The sequence below is a fragment of the Tripterygium wilfordii genome, chromosome 11 (genome assembly GCF_013401445.1).
Source record: "Tripterygium wilfordii isolate XIE 37 chromosome 11, ASM1340144v1, whole genome shotgun sequence".
NCBI lineage: Eukaryota > Viridiplantae > Streptophyta > Magnoliopsida > Celastrales > Celastraceae > Tripterygium > Tripterygium wilfordii.
In genome coordinates, this window is record NC_052242.1 from 10,495,694 (window position 1) to 10,522,287 (window position 26,594).

At 35.2% G+C, this 26,594-nt stretch overlaps 2 long non-coding RNA genes across 3 annotated transcripts; both read right to left on the reverse strand.

Moving 5' to 3' along the window:
• Nucleotides 1-4,535: 4,535 nt before the first annotated feature.
• LOC120008578 lies at nucleotides 4,536-7,435 on the reverse strand. 2 transcript variants are annotated; one of them, XR_005470536.1, is made up of 5 exons: nucleotides 6,544-7,435; nucleotides 6,272-6,412; nucleotides 5,491-5,765; nucleotides 4,987-5,066; nucleotides 4,536-4,902 (listed from the first exon to the last, which is right to left on the reverse strand). It is a non-coding gene; the product is annotated as an uncharacterized LOC120008578 (long non-coding RNA). The 2 variants fall into 2 exon arrangements; XR_005470535.1 differs by having other exon boundaries at nucleotides 6,272-7,435.
• Nucleotides 7,436-10,238: 2,803 nt separating this feature from the next.
• Nucleotides 10,239-14,790, reverse strand: LOC120008974. Its single transcript, XR_005470577.1, has 3 exons — nucleotides 13,862-14,790; nucleotides 12,904-12,958; nucleotides 10,239-12,804 (listed from the first exon to the last, which is right to left on the reverse strand). It is a non-coding gene; the product is annotated as an uncharacterized LOC120008974 (long non-coding RNA).
• Nucleotides 14,791-26,594: the final 11,804 nt, after the last annotated feature.

A 26,594-nucleotide genomic window follows, 5' to 3' on the forward strand; every position in this document is an offset into this window, starting at 1 on the left:
AAGCTTGTGACCAAACTCCAGAGGTTCCTCCTAACAACAATTCAAGAAGGGCATCAATCAGAGCACTACTATTTTTGGATACGCAAGCAGTGGGGCTTAAGAGCAGAATTACTATTTTGAATTTCTTGATTTTCAGTTCTGGACAATGCTGCTGGTGCTTCAATTGTTGTTTACAGTTGCTTCAGTTTCATTTCAGTTGTATTGTATTGTATTGTGTACAAGGAATCTGTCAAAGGGGAGTAATTGATAATTTGATAGGATTTTGAGGTTATTTTGGTAAAGTACACAGTCTAAGAGGTTATTTTTGGTAGAGTACTTTTTACCGGGCCGGATCAACTCAAATTGGATGTGAATAAAGGTAACCATGGACTAAGAGGCCCAAATGTTATACATTAGCTATGCAAACTTGCACATTTGGTTAAAACACATGTAAATAATTTACAAAAGTCTGTATATTTTTCTTAAATATTTGTACATCAATTATAATTTTTTGTAAAACTTGCACATAAACATACAAAGTTAAGCAAAAAATGTAGATGCTATTTTGTCTAATGTAGAAATAATTTAACCTTAAAGATTTTTGAATTTGGGCATGTAAAAAGAATGGTCAAAGCTAAATTTCTTTTGTTACAGGCCATGTAAACTCTAATTTTCTCACAATTTTATCATGCCTGCTAGAACTCTTCATTTCAAAATTGATTTAAAGGGTGGTATAGTAAGGATTTTATTTAATAATAATTGAGAATCAAAATATATTCAATTCATTGCTATCAATTCTGCTATTCTATTCTAATTAATCAAGAGATAATCCTATTATAATTTAAATTATGCACAAAAATTTATTTTCTTCAGCCAAGAGACAAAATGCTCTCTTAAAATAGGTAGTAAAACCCGGATCGCAATGGCCGTTCCGACCATAACAAGGCCACAAAACACGTTAAGCGCCGAAAATCTCTTTTTCGGTCGGGTCAGGTTTGAGTCGATTTGGACACAATCGGGTTTTGGTCAGGTCTCCCTCTTCGGTGGTTGTCCTTATATGTAAAAAGTTGATTATATTATGCACTTTATATCTTTCCCTAGGCGACATGGGACAAGAAAATTAGTCACATTGCCACTCGGTAGCTTGTCGAGCACCACCAAACTTGATATTGTAAAGACTTGAGTCCCATCTACTCGAGCCGGGTGCTACATAAAAATAAGTTAAATATGAAAAATTGCATTACACAACGGTTCAAAAACGCAAGTGGTTGTAAGCTGTCTCTCTATCAATGAAGTGGGGCTATATGCCGATTTCAAAAAATAATTCCAATAACTTTACTTTTTGTTTGTTTAGACCTTGTTGGGGTCTGTCAATTAAGTGGTTGTAATAAGCTGTCTCTCTATTAATGAAGATGGGGCTATATGCCTATTTCAAAAAATAATTCCAATAAATTTACTTTTTGTTTGTTTAGACTTTGTTTGGGTCTATCAATCAAATGGTTGTAAGTTGTCTCTCTCTATCAATGAAGATGGTGCTATATGCGTATTTCAAACAAAAATAAAATAAAATTACATTACGCATCAATGGTCCAAAAATGCAAGTATTACACGACACCTAAGCCACGCGGTTACCTTGATTAAAAGAAAGAACCTTCTACCATGCCTATAAATATCAATTTTTTTTATCTCAACAAATTTAGATGTGAAGTTTGAAAAAAAAGTTAAATAATTTCAAATGCATGATGTGTTGCACATCTTAGTTCATTTTGAGTTTCGTGTATTCATGCTTGATGATGTCATAAATAGAATTGACCCTATTAGATGAATCATACAGTTAGACCAATTCATTCCTTCTTGATTTGTTGCCTTCTTTCTAGCATAGGGAACAAACATAAACTACGGTAGAGCTCTGAGGGTGTGTTCGAGGCCTCTCTGATGCTCAAGTTAGTACTGAATATAGTTAGGGAGGATGACTCATTGGTAGGAGCTCTGCCTTTTGCTCAATAAACAATTTAGAGTGTAGGAGTTAGAATGTTTACTTGATGGTGGACACCTAATAATACTTGATAACATAGGTTAATTCAAGTATCAAATAACGGTAATTAATGATGCTCATTATAATTTAGTTTTGTGATGTGTGTTTGTCAACCGTTTTATCTCCAAGGAAGTACCATTTGAACGTTTTCAAATTTCAAGTAAACTCTTTAATGACTCTTTTATAAGGTCAATCCCACCTTAAACCACTAATAAGACTTTTTTCTAGGCTTGAGTGAATTGGGTCTAGCCCACTTACTTGGGTCTAAGGTGAAACAAAGGAGCGTGGATCCGATGTATCCACGGGAACTGGACAACCTAGAACGGATAATATTATTGGTGTGTATGGGGTTGTGGATTTACAGCACTACCTATATATCTATTTATGAAGGGGAAGTAATGAATTGAAATAAATATGACATTTCAACTACTTACTCTCTCTCTATATATATATATAGATATAGATATAGATATGTTTGTGGGCGCATTTGTCCTTTTGTGACTCATGAAACGAATATGACATTTGTCCTTCTAAGGGTTTGCTTGTTCAAGTTTTTCAGAGCTGGACAGGTGGAATTTCAGCCCTTGGTAGATGGTGATCGATGCGACCATGGAAGCAGTTAGCAGCAGTTTATTGCGTCTCTTGCATGTTATTTTTCTTATTTTGTTTTGCTTTTTCTGGTTTTTTCTCTTTTCTGTCTAGCTGCTTTTCTTCTGTAATCGTCTACCTTTAACTTTAGGGAGAGATTGGAGTTGCTTTATATATGTGTGGTGGTTTATCAATGAATATGAGGCTTTTGTCCTCTTTCCAAAAAAACTACTTATTCTCTCTCTATTTTCTCCTGCTACTTCCTTCCTTCTCTTATGCATTATTTGATTCTCTAAAATACAACTTCGTAAAGGGATAGATGTTTACACATATTTATATATAAGGACAATTGCAATGATACACTTTTCTTGGCCCAAATTTGCTAGGATCAACATAGGAAATTAATGAAGTTTGCCATGCCCCCATGTTTGCTCTTCACATGAGTCTTACCTCTAACACAATCACATTTACATCAAAATCAATACTAGGCCCCACATCTATTATATCAAAAATAAAATCAACAAATTTACACTATTGTACAAATACATTTTGTTGGTCTAAGCACATCAACAAAATACCCAACCACATCTGCAAAACACTTGTCTCAATACATTTTGTTACCCCAACAAAAAATTACCATTGCAAATGCTCTAACTAAGCACGATATCCACAGGCAGAATTTGCAGTGCTCTTATAAGGTATTTTGGGTGAAGTGTCAATTTCAAGGGTAAACATATGCTAAAATATTACAATCACATATAATGAAATTAAGCAAGCAAGAAAAAAAAGAATCTTACAATCATCAACTAAAGCCTTCCCACCTGCACTATCATTTTCAGATGGATATAAATAAATGGATTTAAATGTTATTAAAATTTTAAAAATAGACGTTCAATCTCCACAATTTAAATCTTTAATCCTTTTAATAAATAATAATAAAATTTTATAATATTATAATCTTATAAAAATATTTTGAAAATAACATCTCAAAAAAGCTAGAAGGGTGTGTGACAATATTTTAATTTGAGTAATGCAAGATTTTCCTTGGTACCCAATGGGAGTTGTTAAAAAAATCAACTCAATCACTCCACAATTGCTCGAGTTTATTAGACAAGATGAGATTTGTACGAGGAAAAATGCATCATCACTCAAATACCAAAGAGACCGTCAGAGAGACTTTTTCTGACATCGTCAATTGCTGACAGTTATTATTTATTAAAATGATTGAAGGTATAAATTGAGGAGATTGAACACCTATTTTAAATTTTTAATAACTTTTAAATTCATTTATTTACATCGATTAGAAAATGGTAATGCCGGTGGGAAGACTTTGGTTGATGATTGTAATATTCTTTTTCTTTCCTTTGTTTATTATATATTATTGTAATATTTTAGCATATATATATGCTCCTCCTTGAAGTCGACACTTCACCCAATTCTCTCTTATAAAAGTACTGCAAATCTTGCTTGTGAAGCATAGCTATATATATATATATACTAGTCGGGATCTGTACAATGTACGGGTATGCTCTTTTTTCTTTGAGTTTTATTTGTTAGATTTTAAGGTGTCATCTTCCACAACATTATCGGCATTTTTCTAATCCCTCTTACTTGCAATCTCCCCATCAACAGTATCGTCCTAATGATTAGGGAAAAAAAATGTTTACTATCATTGAGGCAAGGCAATCCACGTAGTCAAGCCTTTATATGCATCAAGATAAACGTAACTCTAGATGCAAGAACAACTCACCTCTTCCGATCTTTCTTTAACATTTGTCTTTAACATTTTCCGTAGAAATTCGCAAAAACACGTCTTTAACATTTTCCGCAGAAATTCATTTGCGAGTAATCGTCTTTCTCCAACTCTATGGAATTTCAAGAGAGTTTTTTATATTCAGTAGTAACATACATCAAAACGCCTATAGCTTAAGAATCTAAAATAATTTTTATACATACTTTTTTTTCATATATAATAATAATACCTCATTGGTTTTCTTTTCTGGTTCTTCTAATTTGATTTAGAATGCACTTGCACCCCCAACCATGACGTCAAGATCAGTATCTAATAAATTTAATATTGTATATTCTTTGTTCTCGTGCATAACAAATCTGTTACTTTTAGTTGAAACATGTACGAAGACCTTTGAGATACTTGAGTTGAGGAGGAATCTCAGACGTTGAATCACCGCTTGGGCTATCAGCTGAGATGAAGGTAACCAACAATCCTTTGCAACTCTGTATCAAACATTGTGAAAATAGCTTTACTCGTATCGTCGGACACCTGATCCTCAACCTTGAAACTGCAGGAACATGTCTTTCCTTAGGCATCGCTAGTAAACTAAAGCATATCAGAGAAAAAGTTACTATAATCACGATGCGAATACCTGGTAGTAGGAAAAACTGAGTTCGTGTTGCATAACTTATAGTGAAAAAGTAAGAATAAGCTTCTTCTTACAAACCTCGCCTGTAAAGTAAAACCATCCGCATTTATTTTTTGAATACTCGTGATGGTAGCACGAACAGTCACAACAATATAATTGTCGACATACTTTTCTGGCATATGTTATTAAGCCAAGCAATAACAAAAATTAGAAAAGCACAATTGCAAATCCATATTGGCCAACCAATGAAAATGAAAAATATAAGAGCATTATTGCAAAGCAAGGTTGTTCTGGCATGGAAAATTTCTCATTGAATGAAAAATTAGCGCTAATATGTTGATAAATATAGAACAACCATTTATTGATAGACATTACAAATCTATTGCATAAAATCTATTGCACCAAAACCTAGATATATACATAACAAATCATCACACGTATGAGATATCAAAAAAGTGAATATAAAAATATAATTAGATAACAACGTAAGTAGATTGACAATAATACCAGTAGAAGAAGTTTTGTATTTTGGTTAGCCTCTCAAAACTCAAAGCAGTTTGTTTGTGTAGCTAGAATGTGGTGGTTCCATGATCTGCAAGAAAGCAGAAAAAAACATTACAATTTACAACAGATAAGGAATAAAAAAAAAAATTAAATGATAAGATAAGTTTGTCAAAATAACTGCCCCGTTGGTGCCACGATATTTAATTGTTCCCCGTCAATCGTCCTCGATATCTATCTACCTTTCCATCCATTTTTCTCCTTGGGTAATTGTTCCCTGTCTGAAATAAAAATAGAAATGAATAGCTGCTCAAAACCTCTTTCTTTTAATTAACCCTTCATGTGATACTTGTCATGTTAACACCATTCACAGACTCCACATACATAATTTAATTCATCATTCGACCTCTTCTGTGGGTATCCAATGTTTTTATTCAACCTATACTACAGTGAAATCCTAAGAAAATGGCTTGAAATTACAATATATAGAAAAAAAATTTAGAACATTTGTAAGTTCTGATGACTCTAGCATCAAATTTATCTTAAATATAAAATCCAAAAGCACATTATAAATTGATTTCAAGTAAAAGAATCGCACTAAGATGACCACATGCATTGAAAGGAAGTTGCAAATAACATGTTGTAAGCTAATCTACATAACACACAAATCTTGGGTTGATGTTGAATTAAAGTCTGGGACCTATTTGGACCAATATGAATAGGTTTTGACGAAATAATCCCCAAGTAGTGACTGAAAAAAAGTAGTAGTAAATCAAATATCACTAACCTTCTTCATCGGGTAAATCATCATGATGCTCGATCAAATTATGATTTTCCTCATCTGCCTGTTTGTTTAGTATCATGAGCAATGTCCTTTTTTTTTTCCTGAGAGTCAATTCCCCCTCCAAAAAGCTAACATTGGGACTATCTATTAGTAAAATTAAAGAAAATAAGTTCAAACACTAACCTTGAACTGCAGTGGCCAACGCAATAATATTAATACCCATCAAAATTAGTTCAAACGCTAACCTTGAACTCCAAGTTAGAGGTTAAACCTACCGGCCATACGGGTTTTGATGATTCCTCATGGTTTAATTGCTTGCTTGGTTCAACAACATAATTGACCCGGCCTCACCAAAAAGCACCGGTTCAACTAATCCGATCGACAGCCTGAGTCGGTTTTGATAACACTGATTTGAGGTGTTTCTCTGATTCTCAGCCTAAGAAATGGTTGGATTGGTTGACTTGGGCAAATGGAGCTGTAATACGTCTTATCATACAGCTACCAAGGTTTCACCCTTTGAATTATTATATGGATATACTCCAGCATACATTTCTAGTTATGAGTTAGGATTATTTAGCAAAATTAGCTGTCTTGGAGCATGCTCTATTGGAGAGGAATAATACGCATGTTGTATTAAAGCATAAGCTTCAGTTATCTCAAGAAAGGATGCATAACCAAGCAAACAAGCATTGCACTGATAGAGAGTTTAAGAAGGATAATTAGTTTACCAGAAGCTCTTGCCTTATCAACTCTCGTCTTTGGCATCTCACTCTATCACTAAGCTGCATCTACGGTTTTATGGATCTTATGAGGTGCTTGAAAGAATTGGTTCAGTTGCTTACAAGATTAAGGTTCCAGATGGGACTATCTAAACTGAAAATTTTAACAATTCAGCTGTCAAAATAATATCAACACTTGTTTGAACCTCTGTTTTACATATAGGTATACATACACACACATACTGTTAGTGAACTGTGTACAGAAACTGAAACTTCAGCATTATCTCAATAAACACTGGAAGCATCAACAATCTTATCTCCAAATTAGAGAGCTTCAGTAACAGCAGCCACAACAAACTCTATCTCCTCTATTTTATCTTCATGAATTAAGTAACAGCAAGATAGAATTTGTTACATGTATTTAACCTTGTATGTTTACAGTCTTATATATATATATATATATATATACATATTGTAACACATACGAATTAATACAATTGGAAAACATTTAATCCTTTAGCTTTGTTACAAACATGTGTGCAAATATGTGTCCCTTTTACTAGGATAGGAGTGGCAGTAAAGAGAGATGCCCTACTTACCTCCAAAAATATCACCATCAATCGAATATCCCAATCCCCATCTCAACATCTCGCCGACAAATAACAAAAATTTGCCTCAATAAGAAACAAAACAACTCCCTAAAAAAAATGAGAGCTACTTAGGCCCCATTTAATACATGTATAGTTCAAGAAGAGAAACTTTAGTTTGTGTCCACAAAGAACGAGAAATAGTTTACGGTTAAAATCGTTTTAGGGCATTATTTAAAGGAAAAAAAAAAACTTAACTAAAATGATTTTTAGTTTAGTTTTTTTTTTAAAATAAACTTAACTAAATAATACATTGTTTCCCTCCCCACCTCCCACATCCACTCAGAATCTACCCATGAATTCTATTATTAGAAAGCTCTAAGCCTTCTATGACTTTTGAGCCTCTCAAGAAATTAAAAAAATTTGATTAAGTTGTAGGAGGAAAAAAAAAATATGTCAACTTGGGTAACAAGTAATTAGGTTTGATATTGTAGGTTACTGATAGATTCAAGAACATGTCCAATGACATATCAAGATCAGTAAGGTTAACAAAATCAAAGCTAGATCTTGGAACGAATCCTTCCAACTTGTTATTACTTAAATCGAGAAGTCTTGAGGACTTATGCTCAAATTCACTTATAGGACAAGTGAACTGGTTACTATTAAGGATCAAAATATCCAAGGAGAGTAGGGTATACAACCAAGATAGAATGGTACCATTTAGAGAGTTAGAAGACAAATCTATGGAATTTAGTTTTGAAAGATTTGACATGTTAGGAAAGGGGCCTACCAGTCTATTTTTTTGAAGGAATAGAAGTCTTAGTTGTTTGAAGTTTTTAGGTGACGATGATATCTCACCACTAAGATTGTTGGATGCGAGGTCTAGCATTCTGAGTTGCATAAGATTCCCAATAGAGGTAGGAATCAATCCTGTCAAACTGTAGTTCCCAAGAATCAAATACTCCAAGGATAACAAATTATTGATTGTTTCTGAAAATTGGTTCCTGATAGGCATGTCTTGGATATGTAAGTTCCAGCGAGGAGTGTTCCAGTTAGACTTTGAAAAAAATAACGGTGAGGCCTTTAGTGAGTGAATGTAGGTTTGGCATGTGGAGAATGTGGTCTGGGAATTCTCCTTGCAATCCATAATCATGAAGATTAAGAGATGTCAGCAAGGAAGAGAGATTCACCAAGGAACTTGCACTAACTGAGGACATATTAACACCGCAAAGGAGAAGTTCTTGGATAACTACAAAATTATGAGCAAACTTTCTCAATGTAGGTGCATCAAGCTTGAAATGCAATGAATAGAGATCAAGCAAAATCAATCTGGATAGATAGGATATCTCTGATGGGACTTGGCCTGACAATCTGAATGACTGAGGTTCAGATGTGTCAAACTCTAGAATCAACCAAACTCAACAGGAATACTAGAGTTTTTAAAGTTGTTATAAGAAAGACTTAGACGTTGAAGGTGCCTAGGGAGGAATAGGCTGTAGTTGGAAGATAACGTGCCCTCAAGCCAACTGTAGCTGAGGTCAAGACCAATCACTTGACCAATGACCATATCATAACTGACCCAATCACTTGTGCTTTGACACAAAATCAAAGCACAAGGAGTCCAATTTTTGACAAATTCAAAACGAGGGATGTATGTAAAAATGGTCCCAACAATAGTCACAGGGGTTGTCCATGACATTTGGTCTTCTAAATATGTATACCACTATAGTGTCATTTTTGCAGCCAAAGGGTCGGTAACGGTACAGTAATCGATAATTTACCACTACCATAACAACCTTAGGAAGATATGAAATGCAAATATAATATGCCCAATTTTCTATTGTAGTATATTTTTGCTAGGTTCAAACTAGTATTGATTGATGGTGGGATTAGGAAGTTAATGCTGTGCGGGCACATGAGCCGGCCAAAAGTGGACAAAGTATTATTAGCGCGGAGGGATGGACTGTTACATCCTAACTGACTCTTCCGCAGTTAGCCGGTTCCACGTACCCAGAACGGACAATAACTGAAAGAGGTATTGGGCAACGCTGGAGGAAAATACTTTGCCAACTTAGTGTTACAAATGAAGACCTGATAAGGGTTGCTAACAAGCCTGCATGCTGGCACAACAAGTGGGATCAAAAGAGGTTGGTGACTCGGTGGAAGTAGGCATTAGGATACCAAGATGAATACGAAAATTAGAAGTATGCATTTATTTGCTTCATAACATTGATGAGAAAATGTCTGTCTTGGGGCTTAAAAGCATCGGATAAACCATACATATTTAGAAAGTCAAATGTTATCGACACCCCATGTGGTTGTGGTTGGGACCATTTTACATCCACCCATCATTTTGAATTTGTAAAAATTGAACCCCTTGTGCTTTGATTTTGTGTCAAAGCACAAGTGATTGGGTCAGTTGTGATATGATCACTGGTCAAGTGATTGGTCTTGACCTCAGTTGCAGTTGGCTTGAGAGCACATTATCTTCCAACTGCAGCCTATTCCTCCCCAGGCACCTTCAACGTCTAAGTCTTTCCTATAATAACTTTAAAAACTCTAGTATTCCTGTTGAGTTTGGCTGATTCTAGAGTTTGACACATCTGAACCTCAGTCATTCAGATTGTCAGGCCAAGTCCCATCAGAGATATCCTATCTATCCAGATTTATTTTGCTTGATCTCTGTTCATTGCATTTCAAGCTTGACGCACCTACATTGAGAAAGTTTGCTCATAATTTTGTAGTTATCCAAGAACTTCTCCTTTGCGGTGTTAATATGTCCTCAGTTAGTGCAAGTTCCTTGGTGAATCTCTCTTCCTTGCTGACATATCTTAATCTTCATGAATATGGATTGCAAGGAGAATTCCCATACCACATTCTCCACACGCCAAACCTACATTCACTCACTGAAGGCCTCACCGTTATTTTTTCAAAGTCTAACTGAAGCACTCCTCCCTGGAACTTACATATCCAAGACATGCCTATCAGGAGCTAATTTCTAGAAACAAACAACCATTTGTTGTCCTTGGAGTATTTGACTCTTAACAACTACAATTTGACAGGATTGATTCCTGACTCTATTGGGAACCTTACGCAATTCAAGATGCTAGACCTCACATCCAACAATCTTAGTGGTGAGATACCATCTTCACTTGAAAACCTCACACAACTAAGACTTCTATTCCTTCAAAATAACCAACTGGTAGACGCCTTTCTTAACCTATCAAATCTTTCAAAACTAATTCCATAGAATTGTCTTTTAACTCTCTAAATGATGCCATTCCATCTTGGTTGTATACACTCCCCTCATTGGATACTTTGATCCATAATAGTAGTGTTTTCAAATGCGAAAACGTAAGGCGGTGCGTTGTCGTCTTCACGAGGCAAGGCGTAAGTATTGATGCGTTGGGGTGTAAGTTTTTCGGGAAAAATATTTTTTATATTAAAAAATACAGAAATATAATAGAAAAAGAGAGGGAATATTAAGTTAAAGCATTTGAATAAAATGTAGTGAGGGCTTGAATAACACACAAGCGGACCAGGCCCACAAAATAAAGTTGAGCAAGCCAGATAAGAACAAGTATAAGCCCAAGACTTCATAGAATAAGAATGATCCAATCTAGGCTCTAGGGTCCGAGTCTGATACTGAGAGAGGAGAAAACCAGAAGCTTCGTGAAGGGAGAACAAGGAGGAAGCCAAGAGAGAACAAGGAGGTAACCAAGAGGAGACAAAGCCAGCAGAGGAAACATAAGCGCGACATCCTCGTCGTCATCAACATCATCCACCTTCCTTTGGTCCTTCCGTTTCTGCTGCTGCCGCGAGAGCATCGACTGGAGTTGTGATAGACCTGCCGCTGTGTTTCTTGCTGAAATAGTAGCCTAGGTATGCCGTATGCGAGACAGTGAGAGACCTGGAGTTGTGAAATCAGTGTGCTTCGTGTTTGTTTCCTATAACGTTGAGACCCTAGTCAGCCACTAGGGGTGTAAGCGAACATGGCTATTTGTGGGCCGATAAGAGCTCGGCTCAAGCTCGTGTTTTTAAGGGTTAGGGCCGAGGTAGGACTCGACTTTAGGGCTCGTTTAGGATTTAGGGTCGAGCTAAGGCTTTGAGAAGCTCAGCTCGTAAGCTCTAAGGCTTTTTTATATAAATAATATATATATATATATATATGCGTGTGTGTTTATTCAAAATTATGTATATAAGTGTGTGCGTGTGGTTATATATGTACGCGTGTGTGTGTTTATATGTGTGTATCTATATATATGTATACGTTGTATGTAGTCGTATATGTATGTGTGTGTGTTTTTATATATGCATGTGTATAGCTTGTATATTATATATATATGCTTGCGTCAGTGGCTGTAGTGTGTGCTTATATGTGCCTTGTATGGGTGTAGTTGTCTGTGTTTATATGTATGCGTGTGTGTTTATATGTATGCGTGTAGTGTAGTTTATTTGGTCCGACATCGGAAGATACCAATTTTAAATTCATAATTTTTCTATAAAAGCAAGGCCATATCCCCTTGTCTTTATAGTGGTGCAGCTTCAATTGCCTTCAGTGCAAACAATTGGATGTGGGCCCGTGAGCCCATCTCGAGCTCGTGAGCTTATAATAGGACCGTCTTGTGCCCAGGTTTTGGGCTCACTGTTAAGCCCGGGCCAAGCGCGAGCTTAACTCAGAAGTCAAGGGCCGAGCCCGAGCAAACGGAAGCCCGGCTCGGCCCGGCCATTTTACGCCCCTATTAGCCACTTAGCCTTACAAGACAATTAAAATGGCATCGTTTGGGCACCACACGCCCCAATAAAACGCACCGTCTCGTACGCTTTTCACAATAAAACGCACGTTTTGTTGGAAAAGTATCAGTACGTTTTCAACCAAAAACTTTTCGCAACGCGCCTTGAAAATGCATTTGAAAACATTGCTTAATAATAACGAGTTCCTGAGTGGGTGTGGGAGATGGGGAGGGAAACAATATATTGTTTAAATCTTTCCCACAACCATCTAACTGGTATAGGAAAACTTCCATGGAAATATGAATACGATTATTATCTTTTAGGTTCCGTTCCGTCAGGCTCAGCAGGAATGGATGGAATAGAGTACGTACCTTTGCCCGGGATGGGTTATCACAGGACTGGCTTTCCGTACTGGCTTGCTCACAGGACTGGGTATCAGGTATTGGTTATACAAAAAGGGTCGGCTGGCTTGCTTCTCTCACCGGGTATCTGATAACTGGAAAGTCAATGACCATAAAGTTAGTATTCAATTACCAGGAAGTTACCATCAGGAATTATGCCTACTTTTATCAGAATTTGAGTTGCATCCTCATACCTAGTAGTCACATACTCCTCCATCACGTACAATCCATTTTTGGGTCATCTCATATCTGTAACAAATTATATTAAATACATTGAGCATGAACCAAATTAGATTTGAAAAATGATAACAATAATAACACTAATAAATAAATAACAATAGATTAGAGTTGAAAAAACGATACTTAAAAAGAAAGAAAAAAATATACTAAAATTTTTTTAAAAAAAAAACTCTTTACTTTCACTTATCTCTCCTCTCTTTGTCACGTGGCAAGGATTTAGTCCAATAAATATAACTTTGCATGCAATACTACAATAATTTTAACTGAATTATATATATTATTTTATATTCGTGAGAGAACAAGCAAAATGAATAATATGTTTTATAATCAGTTGTTTTAATGATTGTGGATTATCATATCTTAGTCATAGAACTATTAAATTTGATAATCTAATTAAGATATTCGTTTTTGATAAAGAGATAATTTTAAAAAATAAAATAATTTAAGATAAACAAAACCAATCATAAAATAATTTGAGAAATGAGAATAACAAAACTCAAGCAACTCAGGAATTTCAAAATGAAAATAAACATAAGAACAAAAACGAAAAACAAAAAGTATGTAGTTTGCTAACACTTGGAACGAAAAACAAAAAAGTATGTAGGGGTGTCCATCAGGTCGAGTTCCGAATTATCAGACCGGATTTGACCCGACCTTGGATTTTTCAAAAGTTAAGTCACCCGATCTGTGATTCTGTTAAGAGTTAACCGGGTTACCGAATCCCGGACCACCGGTTTTCAGGTTACTGGGCCCGGGTTCCGAGTTACCTGATAAAAATCTCCCACCCCCCCTTTCTCTAATAAGGTGTGGAAATGCACTCGATCTGTCCATCCTCATACATTATTCTAGTAAGGCAGCGCTTTCAGGCTAGTATGATGTTTCGGTACATTCTTCCTAGACAGGTTTTCATACCTTAGATGCCCTTCTGTTAACAGAGTTGTGTCGCCAAATCTGAGTAGCTCCACCGGATTCTTCCTCTTCCACCCACTAATGTTTGCCAATGGGGCACGAAACCTTAGCAGCTCCAGATATGAGTAGTGACGGCAGCGACCATAGATCTCTTGAACCCATTCAAGAAATTGAAGATGGTTTGCTGGTAATCTTGGGGCTAGTCCTTTCAAGGACCGGTTGGGCAAAGGAAAGTGGTTTTGCAGCTGGATTGAGAGAGAATTTGTGGGGGTGTTGTTTACCTTGTTACGTGAATGGCTGAATGCTTGGTATGCAGGGGAGGACCTGACGGCACCAATGAAGAAAGGAGACAGCTGTGAAGGGCTGAGGACGGGTGGCGCCGTGGCGGTGGTGGGTATGTAGGGCAGGTGATGAGAGACAGAAAAGGTAGGACCTTTAACGTGAATGGAAGGACAGGGATCAAATGCAATTTTTTATTTCGGAATTGGCCTTACCCTTGATGGTCCTACGAAGCTTGTCTCACGCCCCAACATACCTAAACCAAAGCCTATAGACTGAATTAGGATAGCAGAGGTTTAATCCATGACCAGGAAAGCAAGCCGAAGCTCAATGCCAAACAAAGCCCTGGACTACAAGTGAAGAAATTGGGTTCAACTTTTTCAACTTCAGTCTAGTTTGCCACAAGGCATGCAAGCGAGGCCTATGTCATTTTTTTTTTTGTTGGCTTGAAACTCTCTCTTCGAGAAGTGAGTTCGAAGTGATCCCAAAAGGAACCCATATGTGGGTCAAATCGTGGTTTAGAGATCTGGTAAGGGGTGATGGGGAAGAGAGTTGTGGGTGCGGATTTAGCTTGGAAGTTCTATGATGATTTTTGAGCTGTGACTTCTGCTCAAGATTGTTTGTCCATCACCATTTCTTGATTTTGATTTTGAGGAATCTTGTCTACTTATACGAAGAAGATGAAGTAGAATAGGAAATAAAGGATGAAGGAGATAAATAAATAAAAAATTATGCCAAAGTCAATCCAAATTATTTTTTAAAAAATATTTTATATGACCACGTAAGTATATATTGACCAATAATAGTTAACTAGATGTCACATCAACGAGAACCTTGACCGAAACAGTATCAAATCTGCTCGATGTTTGTAAAGTATAATTAACCCTTAAAAAAGATTGGATGACCAGTTCGTAACAAAATTTATTTGAATGAGTAAAATATAAAAAGTCATATCTTTCGATGTTTGTAAAGTATAATTAACCCCAAAAAAAATCAAATAACACAAACAAAAGGACACGCACATATAGATCTATAGATTTTACGGAGAACGAAGAAAAGTATAAATCGGACAATCTATTTTAAGTTAGCTTCACAAAAGTGACATGGGATTCTCTCTCTGTTAAAGATAGAAGAAGAATAGGAGGAGGAGGAGAGTGCTATAGCAAGCCATGCCTAGAATATTTTAGGGTTCAATTGTCACTTTTCTTCAATCAGTGTCTAAGGAAACGCACTATCAATCAATTTGTTGGCTTGGTACGAAAGTATAATTTATGTATACATTGCATGTGAATCGTAGACTTGAATTAGGGTTTCTCTTAAAAGGTTGTTTGGGCAAACAATGTCCATACAAAATATAAATGTTTGGTCTAAAACAAAAGGTTGACAACCTCGTTTGCCTTACGCAAAAACACAAATTAAAGTTTCCTGGCTAATTAAGGTTGTTATGTATATGGGAAAAGCATTGATCAAAATGAATTCTTATGTTGGAAACATTGATATATAAAAATGGAATAGAAAAACTAATGGTTCATCTAAAACTATTGACTTGAATTTTGAACCACCATGAGAGTCTCCTTTGTGGTTTCTAGGTTGAATGTTTCTAATTATCATCATTTTCCTTGCATTTCTTAATTATTTCACTTGAGTATATTTTCTTAGTTTTGCATGTGAATCCTAGACTTTAATTTAGGTTTCTCTTAAGGGGTTGTTTGGGCAAACAAAGTGTCCATTCACCAATATAAATGTTTGGTCTAAAACTAAAAGTTGACAACCTCATTTGCCTTACACAACAACCCAAATTAAAGTTTCCTAGCCAATTAAGGTTGTTCTGTGTATGGGAAAATCATTCATCAAAAGGAATTCTTCTATTGGAAACATTAATATATAAAAATGGAATAGGAAAACTAATGGTTCATCTAAAACTATTGACTTGAATGTTGAACCACTATGAGAGTCTTCTTTTATGGTTTTTAGGTTGAGTGTTTCTAATTATCATCATTTTCCTTGCATTTCGTAATTATTTCACTCGGGTAGATTTTCTTAGTTTTGCATGTGAATCCTAGACTTTAATTTGGGTTTCTCTTAAAGGGTTGTTAGGGCAAACAAAGTGTCCATTCACCAATATAAATGTTTGGTCTAAAACTAAAAGTTGACAACCTCATTTGCTTTACACAACAACCCAAGTTAAAGTTTCTTGGCCAATTAAGGTTGTTCTGTGTATGGGAAAAGCATTGATCAAAAGGCATTCTTCTGTTGGAAACATTGATATATAAAAATGGAATAGGAAAACTAATGGTTTATCTAAAACTATTGACTTGAATTTGAACCACCATGAAAGTCTCCATTTGTGGTTTCAAGGTTGAGTGTTTCTAATTATCAGCATTTTCCTTGCATTTCTTAATTATTTATTTATCACATTTGATTCACAAGTAATGGAGTATTAATTGTTATTCCAATGATTTTACTTTGCACGGAAATTTAGTCAAATTTAGATATCTCAAAATAGAAAAACCAACTCTACCACTCCATTCAATTCTATTGCATGCTTTGCAAACCTGTGACTATCAATAATAATTTCACACACTCTTCTAGCTTTTCTGAGATGTTAATTTTGAAAATATTTTTATAAGATTATAGTATTATAACATTTTATTATTATTTATTAAAAGGATTAAAGATTTAATCTGAGGAGATTGAACATCTATTTTTAAAATTTTAATAACCCTATGAGAAAATGATAGTGCAGGTGGGCAGACTTTAGTTGATGATTAATGTAAGATTCTTTTTTTTCTTGTTGGGTTTTATTATAGATGTTTGTAATATTTTAGCATATGTTTACCCTTGAAGTTGACACTTCACCCAGAATACCTTATAAGAGCACTGCAAATTCTGTCTATGGATACCGTGTTTAGTTAGAGCATTTATAATGGTAATTTTTTTGTTGGGGACAACAAAATGATTTAGTCTTTCCTCCTCCTCCTTCTTCTTTAAATTTACTTTTTATTTTGAATTTCTTAAAGTGGGAGTTGTGACTTTTTTCATTTTTCTTCATTACTAACAGAGATAGGGTACATGGGTTTCTCTCCTCTTTTTCTCTTAATTTGGTTTATTACTATCTCTACTTGATCTAGTGGGGTTTTGAAGCTTTATTTTAAGTTAGCTTCACAAAAGTCACATGTGATTCTCTCTCAGTTACAGATAGAAGAAGAGGAGGAGGAGGAGGAGAGTGCTACAGCTAGCCAGCCAGCTATGCCTAGAATATTTTAGGGTTCAATTGTCACTTTTCTTCAATCAATGTGTAAGGAAACCCACTATCAATCAATTTGTTGGCTTGGTACAAAAGTATAATTTATGTGTACAATGCATGTGAATCCTAGACTTTAATTAGGGTTTCTCTTAAGGGGTTGTTTGGGCAAACAAAGCGTTAATAAATGTTTGGTCTAAAACTAAAAGTTGACAACCTCATTTGCCTTTCACAATAACCCAAATTAAAGTTTATCGACATCTTCCATACACTTCTATATATGCACCTCTACAACATATTTGAGCATTAGCAACTTCTGGTCAGAATAGTAAAGCTAAAGCTACATTACACCCACCACACCACACAGCTATATTGTCTCGATACCCATCAATATTTTTCGGAGGTTAGTTAAGTCACCCACAAATATTTTGGTAGAATACTCTAGATATGTACATTTGGTTAAAACACATGTAAATAATTTACAAAAGTCTGTATATTTTTCTTATAAAATTTGTACATCGATTATAATTATTTGTACATTAGCTGTGTAAACTTGCACATTTGGTTAAAACACATGTCAAAATTTACAAAATTCTGTATATTTTTCTTAAAAAATGCAGATGCTATTTTGTCTAATGTAGGAATAATTTAATCTTAAAGATTTTTGAACCAAATTAGTTTCCCATTTCATGTTTTTCATAGCAGGTTATACAAATTCAATTAATGGTATAATTACAAAATTATATCTATCACCATGAATAATGAAGGCTGGGAAGAAGTTAGGTACCGATTACCAAAAGAAATGTAACATTGTCTCCTCATCCTGCATCAGATGTGTGGGGAATATGTGGAATGCTTTTAACAACCATATGGCCACCGCATGCCGATATACAATAAGAACCAAACATCTAAAAGTGTGTTATTCTTCATAGAATAGAATAACGGAATAAAGGGATAAGATTTACGTACATCTTTTGTTATAGGACACTAGACTCTAATTTTTCCCATAATTTTATCATGCCTGCTAGAAGCCTAGAACTCTTCATTTCAAAATTGATTTAAAGGATGGTATAGTAAGGAATTTATTTACTAATAATTGAGAATCAAAATATATTAAATAATCATGTAAACTGTATGGATTCACAACTAATAGAATTCATAGAACATCCTAATTTGGAAAATGGGAAAATATATATCTTGCATTTAAAATAATCCTAAATCAAGCAATATGCATTCAGTGGTGCTAGATAGCTCATAGGAGTCTAATTCTCTTAAACGAAATTTTAAAACGTTTTAACTCTCAAAATACATCTTAAATTTTTTTTAAAAAAATTACATATTCAAAATTAGCAAATAAAGCTCATTCTAACAATATCCATTGTCGATGAGTTTTATCGGGTGGATCTTAATTCCATAGTTTTTTTCAATGAAATTTCAAAAAACAATAGATTCAGAATTAAAACAATGAATTCTATACTGTGTTTCAAAAAACAATAAAATCTATATTAAAATAATAAATTTTGAACAATGAATTCTGGGATAAAAGAGTGGTATAAACTTATTCTATTGATTAAATCAATGGAATAAACCTGTTGGGCTCCCATGGGCTCCCATTCTAGTCAAATGCAAATGGAAAAATGCTTGAATTCTGGATAGTTTACCAGATAATAATATTTAGGTGATTAGTCGAATTCATATATCTCAAAATGGAAAAATCAACTCAACCACTCGACTGAATTCTACTGTTTTAGAGCTTATTAGACAACAACTCCCAATGGGTACCAAGAAAAATCCAGCGTTACTCAAATTAAGAGGAGAATATTGCAAAGCTCTGTCTACACCCATGGCTCTTATTGAAAAGTTAAAGCAAAGTGACAATATTCAGAAGGTAGATGCAAAAAGGTACATGAGTCTTACTAGGCTCATTGACATATTGCATTCTCGGAGGTGATTAGTCGAATTCGAATCTCCCAAAATGTAAGAAAACCAACTCAGCCACTACACTACTTAATAAAAAACTTTCTTAACATCAAAACATAATACCAATAACAAAGGCAGTGCATAACTTAAATAGTAAAGGAAAGATGCTTGCGTAACTCTCTTATGGAAAGCAATCATGCTGTATTCAAGTTGCTGTCATAGTGGCTAAACTTCAGCCATCAATCGCCCACTCATCAATTGCTTATTGATCACATAAAGCCATGTTTGATTCACGTCATATTTGTTGCACCTATTATTTCTTAAATATCCATATTCCATCAGAGAGAGAATAAGTAGTTTTTTTGGAAAGAGGACAAAAGCCACATATTCATTGATAAACCACCACACATATATAAAGCAACTCCAATCTCTCCCTAAAGTTAAAGGTAGACGATTACAGAAGAAAAGCAGCTAGACAAAAAATAGAGAACCCAGAACAAAATAACAGAATAACATGTAAGAGACAAATGTCATATTCATTTCATGACTCCCAAACGTACAAATGTACACACACACATATATATATATAGAGAGAGAGAGTAAGTAGTTGAAATGTCATATTTATTTCATGAGTCCAAACGTGCAAATGTACACATACACACATATAGAGAGAGAGAGAGAGAGAGAGAGAGAGAGAGAGAGAGAGAGAGAGAGAGAGAGAGAGAGAGAGAGAGAGAGAGAGAGAGAGAGAGAGAGAGAGAGAGAGAGAGAGAGAGAGAGTAGTTGAAGCCGTTCTTTTGCCATAGCAGACATAAAGTAACTAAAATTTGATAATTATTTCTGAAGTTACATTTAAACCCCATCAACATATTGGTGCAGTTTCTTTAATTAGACTTTATCAACAATGTTTTTTTTTATTCACGTCTGAATCCCTCAATGATTTTTTCCCTGATCATTTATATTTGATCACATGTATAAGTGGATGTTTACTCATCTGGTTGTTTTGTATCAATAAACTCCTCTCTGTACATAGTTTTATTGAGGGAGAGGACAAATACTACTATTAACTAATGCAGGGAAAGAATTATTATTGATTTTCTTTTATGCATGGAGATGGAATCATTTTCTCTTGGTACTAAGTGGGCCTTCATTACTGGATCCACGATTTGTCACTCTCTTCGAATGATTATAGTTTTTTTTTATTTTGGTATGAGATTTTAATTGTGGTGTGTTTTCTTGTTACTCTGAGAATTTTCATATTTATTTGCTTTGGTGAACCTCTTTAGAGATTATGTTTGGATGGGAAGAAAATGAGGTTGATCTCGGGGAAATTGTTGGGGATGATATTTGTGGTGCATTGATGGTAGGATGGAGGCATATGATGAGGTACCGAAACACCAATAGAGGTTCCAAGGTACTTTTGATTTGGTTTGTAGTATGTATGAAAAGCTGATTTGTTAAACTCTCATTGTAGCGAAGGATGTGATGGATACTGAGTTTTCTTCCTTTTGTGATATGTAGCTTGCATATGTCTAATTGAAAGTTTTCCTTCATTTGTGTTAATTTTAAATCGAGGAGAAATGTCATTGCCAGGAAGGGTTGAAAAAGGAGGAGAAGGATGTGGACATCCTCCAAGAAAAAACAAGGATTAATTGGATCTCATTTGTCAAATTATTATGATATGGATTTTTTTTTTGCATGCCATATAATTGTGAAATCTAACAAATAAAATTTTTTAAAAAATCATACCCGCGCATTGCGCGGGATCCCCACTAGTATGCACTTAAACTTGAGTCATCAAGTGTGTGCATATAAAAGTTTTTTCACCTGACAACATGATAAATTGAGTCAAAACTTAACATGTCATCACAATGATATTGCTATAAGTTAGAATAGAACTCAGGACTCCGAGTCCATACAGCTTGACGTTATCACCCAAGTGCTTCTCAAATCCATTGCATAAGGAGATGTGTGTTTAATGAGCGAGTTAAGCAAACTCGACTGGGATGAGCTTGTGCTATGGATTTGGAACTCCACAATTAGTATAAAATTATAGAATATACAATTTGAATCCAATAGTTTGAGAGGTGTGTCACATCACACAATAATTTTTTTTTCATTTTTAAAACTTATTTGATATTTTTTCCATCATTAGTTGTGAATATAGATATTAAGGAATCTCCTTATTTACACCCTGATAGTTAGTAGGGATACATTTTTTTTGAGTGGGGGACTTTGTGGTTAGAAAATGGGGTAAAAAAGTACAACCAATCTTTCACAATCAAGAATAATTAATGAAAGTAGGTGACCATTATCAAAGCTCCAAAGTCACGTTCTGATTTCCAATTGAAGAAGGTTTAGTACAATTGCATCTCTCTTAAGGCCTTTTTTGTTTGTTTGTTTGTTTGTTTGCAGAGAATAGTAAACACTAGCAATACTGCCCAAGAAGAAACGTATGACATGGTTTCTGTCTGAAACCATTGAGATTTATTCATGGGTGCCCATTGTTTTGTAGGCCCAAACAAACACATATGGGGCAGCTAATCACTTGAATGAGACGTGTACTTGATGCCCTTTAAATGGATCCTTCCATAAAATTAGTCTTAATGTACTAAAAAAATGAGTGAATTTTTTTGGGGCCAAATCTTATGGACTCGAAAGTTGTTGAGTTATATTCTCGTCGGAAAAAACACTCATATGGTTACATGCTGAGTTTTTATTTTATTTTTTTTTGCAACGTTTGTTTAAAATATTTACTACGTGATATAAAAGGACTACTCTAAGTCTAAAGACTTACATAAATCAGGAAATAATATATGTTCAAGGTAAGGTATCAAACTATCCACAAGGCAACAAACTAACTACAATTAAGTCTCCCAATAAGTAGGTTAATTAATTAATTGCACATAATATCTCGAATGGGAAGAAAAAAAAAAGTCTCACCAACTAAAGGCGCTTGCAGAAATCACGACTTATTTTACGGAATTATCTTAACATAATGGAAACAAGTGCCCTACAAGCAACTTAAAAGCCAGACAATGGCATACCTCCAACTAAAGTCGATTAGACTATAAATTCCATGTTTGTTCTATTTTAGTACTTGACGCGTTGCATTTACTTCATGCATGCGTTGAATGCACTAAAATATAATTCTATGTCTGTTCGTTTTAAGTGGTTCAATGCACTAAAGCCATCATCATTAATTTAGATCACAATTTGTCCGAATCACTGCAATATTATCACTGACCGGTATTAGGTAAGATGTTCATCGTGCATATGTCAAACTCAATGGCCACAAAATCTTAGTCAATACACTAAATTCATTTAACTTGGGGGAGATTGAACACCTATTTTAAAATTTTAATAACCTGTAAATTCATTTATTTATATCGATCAAAAAAATGATAGTGTCGGTGGACAGCATTTAGTTGATGATTGTAATTTTTTTTTATTATAGATGATTGTAATATTTTAACATATGCTTACCCTTGAAGTTGACACTTCACCCAAAAATAAAATCTCTTATAAGAGCACTGCAAATTTTGTCTGTAGATACCGTGTTTAACTATATATAAATATATGTATAAATATGTGTCACTTTTACTAGGCTCGCTGTTTCGCTTTTTTTTTTTTTTTTTTGCAATCATCTATAATAAATCCAAATAAAAAAATCATATTACAATCATCAACTAAAGCCTGCCCACCGTGAAGAGGTAAGACTCACGTGAAGAGCAAACATGGGGGCATGGCCAACTTCATTAATTTCCTACATTGGTCCTAGCAAATTTGGGCCAAGAAAAGTGTATCATTGCAATTGTTCTTATATATAAATATGTGTAAACATCTATCCCTTTACGAAGTTGTATTTTAGAGAATCAAATAATGCATAAGAGAAGGAAGGAAGTAGCAGGAGAATATGGAAAGAGAATAAGTAGTTTTTTTGGAAAGAGGACAAAAGCCTCATATTCATTGATAAACCACCACACATTTATAAAGCAACTCCAATCTCTCCCTAAAGTTAAAGGTAGACGATTAAAGAAGAAAAGCAGCTAGACAAAAAATAGAAAAAACCAGAAAAAGCAAAACAAGATAAGAAAAATAACATGCAAGAGACGCAATAAACTGCTGCTAACTGCTTCCATGGTCGAATCGATCACCATCTACCAAGGGCTGGAATTCCACCTGTCCAGCTCTGAAAAACTTGAACAAGCAAACCCTTAGAAGGACAAATGTCATATTCATTTCATGAGTCCCAAACGGACAAATGTACACACACATATATATAGAGATCGAGAGAGAGAGTAAATAGTTGAAATATCATATTTATTTCAATTCATTACTTCCCTTTCATAAATAGATAAGTAGTGTTGTAAATCCACACCCCCATACACATCAACAATATTGTTCGCTTTGGGTTGTCCTGTTTCTGTGGATACATCGGACCCGCACGGCTTTGTTTCTCCTTAGACCCAAGCAAGTGGGCTAGGTCCAACTCACTCAAGCCCAGGAAAAGGCATTGTTAGTGGTTAAAGGTGGGTTTGACCTTATAAACAAGGCATTAGTGCCCACATATTTCGATGTGAGACTTTAACACTCCCCCGCACTTGTGGGCTGGGTTATGTCAAGCCCAACAAGTGGAGTAGAGGTCATGTCCAATTGGACCGAATTGCTCCGATACCATGTTGTAAATCCACACCCCCATACACACCAACAATATTATCCGCTTTGAGTGTCCGATTCCCGTGGATACATCGGATCCACACGACTTTGTTTCTCCTTAAGCCCAAGCAAATCACTACAAGAAATTGTTAATTTTGTCACGGAAATTAGTGACGGATTTCATTCTACCACTGATATTTTTTATTAGTGACGGTATTATTAACGATCAATTTGGGATGGATTTACTGACAGAAATTTAATAATTTTCCGTCGCAAATAAAAATTATAATTTTTTTAAAAAAATATTATATTTTTTAGTGACTGAAAAGTCCGTCACAATTTCAAAAAATTTTATTAAAAATATTATTTTATTAGTTTCGGAATTTTCCGTCACTAATTTGAAAGATGTATTTTTTATCATTTAATTAACGCATGACCCACCGTCACAAAGTCCGTCACCAATACCGTATACCGTCACAAAATATCCATCACAAAATGCCGCCACAAAATATCCGTCACAAAATGCAGTCACAAATATTTTGCGACGAGGGTGTTTGTCACGGAATTTTTTCCGTCACTAATCCTGTCACAAATACTTTTTGTGACGTAATTTTCTTATTTTGTGACGGATAATTCCGTCACAAAACACCTGTTTGTTGTAGTGAGTGGACTAGACTCAACTCACTCAAGCCTAGGAAAGGTCTTGTAAGCGGTTAAGGGTGAGCTTGGCCTTATAAACACGGCATTAGTGCCCACATCGAAAGATGTGGGACTTTAACAGGTAGAGCCATTAAAGAGTTTACTTGAAATTTGAAAACGTTGAAATGGTACTCCCTTGAAGATAAAACGGTTGACAAACACACATCACAAAACTAAACTATAATGAGCATCATTAATTACCGTTATTTGATACTTGAATTAACTTGTGTTATCAAGTATTATTAGGTGTCCACCATCAGGTAAACATTCTAACTCCTGCACTCTAAATTGTTGAGCAAGAGGCAGAGTTTCGACCAACGAGTCATCTTCCCTAGCTATATTCTGCACTGACTTGAGCGTCGGAGAGACCCCCGAACACACCCTAAGAGCTCTATCGTAGTTTACGTTTGCTCCCTGTGCTAGAAAGAAGGCAACAGATCAAGAAGGAATGAATTGGTCTGACTATCTGATTCGTCAAATAAGGTCAATTCTATTTATGACATCATCAAGCATTAATACACGAAATTCTGAATGAATGCTTTTAAGTGGGTTACAAACCAATGTGATCCCCCATGGAAGCTTGCTCAACTGTCCAACTCTGTGCATCTGATTAGGCTGCAGATCCACAACTTGATGTTTACACATATATTAAGGGGTGGCAACGAGGTCGCAGACGCACTAGCTAAGGATGGTTGTCTAAGGACAACTGATATGGTTCTATGGTCCTAGATTTTTTCTAATTTATCTAGTGAATTAACTTTATTGGTATTGTTTCAGATTTCAGTGTTTTCTTTTGTCCTTCTTTGCTATTGTTCTAGCTGGCTTTTTCCTTGAAGGCCTTTAGGACTGTAGTACTAGCTCTTTGTTTCTTGTTGTTTTGCTTTTTCTTCATGTACTCCTAAGGTTTTCCTCCGCCATAAGTGAGGGCTCGTGAAATATATGTGTGGCTAAACCGTTTTATCAAAAAAAAAAAACGAAATTTGGAATGAAATAAGATGTGCAACACATCATGCATTTGAAATTATTTAACTTTTTTTTTTTAAAACTTCACATCTAAATTTGTTGAGATAAAAAAAATAGATATTTATAGGCATGGTAGAAGGTTCTTTCTTTTAATCAAGCTAACCGCATGGCTTAGGTGTCGTCGTGTAGTACTTGCATTTTTGGACCATTAATGCGTAATGCAATTTACAACCATCTTCATTGATAGAGAGAGGCAACTTACAACCATTTGATTTATAGACCCAAACAAAGTCTAAACAAACAAAAAGTAAATTTATTGGAATTATTTTTTGAAATAGGCATATAGCCCCATCTTCATTAATAGAGAGACAGCTTATTTCAACCACTTAATTGACAGACCCCAACAAGGTCTAAACAAACAAAAAGTAAACTTATTGGAATTATTTTTGGAAATAGGCATATAGTCCCACTTCATTGATCGTGTTAACTAATCAATCTATGCTCCCCTGGCTTTTGTGTGCAATGGAGAGTGGATTCCCCTTTTGTGCAAAGCAGTGTCCGAATGAACAATCTGAGACTTTGTAGGTGATTTATGGCGATGATTATGGAGTTGATGATTCTTGTGGTGATAATGGTGGCCATGGCCATGGCTCTCTTTCTTCACTTCCTTTGGTGATTCACATTCTTTGGATATTGGGCTCTTCATTAGGAAGACCATAGAAAACAACCGAATTTGAGATAATGTTGATGATAGCCGGCTTGATCTCAAAATTAGTAGCATTGATAGGAGGATAGCGGATGCTTGAAGGATTTGTGTCCCAAGTAGGCCTAGCACAATCCTCAAGAGAGCGAGGGTCAAATTGCCTAGGAGGGCCTTCAACTTCATCACCACCATTTCTTCCATTAGCACCTCCACCATTACCATTGCCAACATTCACATTTAAAGCTCCACCAAGATCACCAACATTCCCC